Raw genomic sequence first — 3,448 nt, 5'->3', positions numbered from 1 at the left:
TAGGATTTAAGTCAACACAAGGGGGATATAGGCGAATCCAAAAAAATTCAGGTCGTTGTTAGAGATGCATTTGCCTAGGTCGCGTAAGGAAGTACAAAGCCTAACTGGAAAGGTGGCGGCTTAGAACCGCTTCGTTTCAAAATCCACTGACAAGTGTCTACCATTCTATAAATTGCCTAGAGAAAACAAGAAGTTTGAATGGACCAAAGAATGCGAACATGAATTTCGTGACCTGAAAATGCACCTAGTTGAACCCCTCATACTATCAAAACCGACATTCGGAGAATGTTTGTTTTTATATCTAGCTGTGACTGGAAATGCAATCAGCACTATGTTAGTTTGAGAAGAAAATTGGGCGCAGAAACCCGTATATTATGTCACTAAGAGATGTCTCGGAGACGAATCATGGTACCCATTGATAGAAAAGCTTGCGTTCTGTCTCATTTTGGCTTCAAGGAAGCTCATGCCATACTTTCAGTCTCATTCTATTCACGTCTTAACCAACCAACCTTTAAGGCAGGTTTTGAGAAACCTGAAATGTTGGGACGTCTATTAAAATGGGCCATCAAACTCAGCTAGTTCGAGATATTATATATGCCACGAACGACATTTAAGAGCCAAGCCCTAGCTAATTTTGTGGCAGAGTGCATAGGTTTTTCGGATGAGCTGATAAGGGATCCGATGCAGGAATTATGGAAAATCTTCATTGATGGATCGTCTAATGAAAACGGATCGGGAGCTGGGATAATCTTAATCTCACATGAAGGGCATCAGTTCCATTTAACTCTCAGGATCGGATTTGAAGCATCCATCAACGAAGCAGAATATGAGGCCTTATTGGCATGGTTAAGGGTGGCAAAAGAGCTCAAGGCAAAAGCCATCCAATGTTATAGCGATTCTCAGCTCATAGTCAATCAAATATTGGGGGAATACCAAGCTCGAGGTATCAAGATGGTAGCCTACTTAGCCAAGGTAAAGGGCGAGTTATCTGAGTTCAAGTTAAACTCCGTCGAGGAAGTACCCTGCAAGCAGAATTTCAACGCTGATGCTCTGGCTCAACTTGCTACCACTAAAGAGGTAGGTACATTGAATGTAGTTCCGATGGAGTTATTTGAAAGCTAGAGTATAACAAAAAATATGATTGAGGTCGGAATGATTGACATAAAACCGACCTGGATGACTCCCATAGTTGAGTACCTCACAACTGGAAAGCTACTTGACAATCAAAAGGATGCGAGGAAGCTGCTGTATCAAGCTCCGCGATATGTTATGGTTGAAGAGATCCTATATCGACGAGGGCATTCACTGCCCCTTTTGCGATGTGTTCTGACCGAGGAAGCACAAACTATTTTGGAAGAAATACATGAAGGCTTCTGCGGAGACCAGGCTAGGGGCAAAACTAGCTCTAAAGGTATTGAGACAGGGCTATTTTTTGCCCACGCTGCCAAAGGACTCGATCTTGTATGTGTAGAAGTGTGACAAATGGCAACGCTTCATCATAGTTGCCCGAGCTGCTCCCGTTGAGCTAACTATGATCTCATCCCCTTGGCCATTTGTAGGACGGGTAATTGACTTAATTGGTTCTCTTCCAACAGGAAAAGGACTCCCGAAAAATATTGTGTCAGATAATGGAACTCAATTTGGTAGTGATCTCTTCACAGACTTTTGTGAAAAATATGGCATAACCAAGAGCTTCTTATCGGTAGCGTACCCACAAGCCAATGGGCAGGTCAAGGTCGTAAACAAGACCCTGGAGGCGATCTTGAAGAAACAATTAGATGAGGCCAAGGGATTATGGCCCAAGTAGCTCCCACAAGTACTCTAGGCCTACTAGACCTCACATCGAACCTCCACGGGACATACCCCTTTTTCCCGGACCTTTGGAAGCGAGGCTATGCTCACGATTCAGGCGATGGTGATGAACCACAAACAAAAGACCTTTGATCAGGATCATAACCATGAGCTACTTAATGCATCCCTCTATCTAATTAAAGAAAAATGAGAGGCATCACAATTGTAGCTCGCATATTATCAACAGAAGATCACTCGTTATTTCAATTTAAAGGTTAAGGAACGTAGTCTCAGATTAGGCGATCTGGTTCCCCGAAGGGTCTTTTTAGCAAGTAAAGATCCCAAGGACGATGTGTTAGAGCCAGACTAGGAAGGACCATATCAGATTGTGGAGATGCTGTGCGACGGAGCGTTCAAGCTAGCCTAGTTAAATGGAGAAATAGTCCCACAGATCTGGAATGCACTACACTTAAAAAAGTATTATCAATAGTTTTGTAGTCTTTAATATTTTCGGAATTACCATGTATGTAAGCCTTATTTATAAAAGCCCTTTCAATTTAATAAAAATTGGATTATTAAGTAACCAATTTTAACGTTTTGTTATCACAAGCTTGTTAGAGAATATATATTATTGCTCAATGGAAATATGGAAAAACCAAAATACAACTCTAGACAAAATATTACAATAGACAAGATAATATTGATTAAAGAAATATTACAACTCAATTGCTCAAAATACAAGTAAATAGAAAGATGTAGAAGAAGAAGATTACAAACTCAAAACATTAATAATACAAGTAAATAAGAACAACAAGATCAAAAGAATGAAAATAAAACTAATAAAAAGAACAAACTCTCACACAACCAAAGTGTAGAGTAGTGGGGATCACCAACTTGAACAAGGTTCAAAATCTTTGTCCAAAAGCTTATTTCCCCTATTCTCTTAGCACTAAGGGATCTCTCTAGGAAATAGCTCTCTGGAATTATCAAGCCTCTGTGGTGTATTTTCCAGCCAAATGCTTTGTGGATGGAAAATGGTGTGTCTTACAAGCAAGCATTAGGCTCCTATTTATAGAGTTTTGAGACACCCTTTGAATTTCAACCCCCATGGCTGTTACCAATGATTAATTGGATGTTTATGGAATTAAAATAGAGATTAGGGAGTTACTTGGCTGTTGGAAATGTTCAAAATTGGATAAAACTGAAGTTTGGAAAATGTTGTCAGCGGCTCAGGCCACGACTTGAAAAACATGGGCCGCGACCTACGATGTTTTCTGCCTCTTGGGTCGCGGCCTGAAAAACATAGGCAGCGGCCTAAGTCATTTTTTCAGCAACCAATTTTTCAAATTTGCCAAAACGTTCCAAATTCATTCCCACTTAATTTTGTAACTTCCATACACACTATGGGAGTTAAAATCACATCTCTAACAGCCATATCTCTTATGGCTTTTGAGAAATAAAAATCAAAATATGTAATATCAAATCTACACATTATTGGGGAATATTTGGGAGTTACAAGTTTTTTTTTGTAACTCCAAAATATGTCACATTTGCCACACACATGTGTCCAATTTTTGTGACTCTCAATAATATGTTACAAGGTGTGACAAATCACATTGTTTAATCTAACATTATATTATTTAAAATAATATAACAT

The sequence above is a fragment of the Humulus lupulus genome, chromosome 6 (genome assembly GCF_963169125.1).
Source record: "Humulus lupulus chromosome 6, drHumLupu1.1, whole genome shotgun sequence".
NCBI classification, from domain to species: Eukaryota; Viridiplantae; Streptophyta; class Magnoliopsida; order Rosales; family Cannabaceae; genus Humulus; species Humulus lupulus.
Note: the sequence above shows the minus strand (reverse complement) of the source record.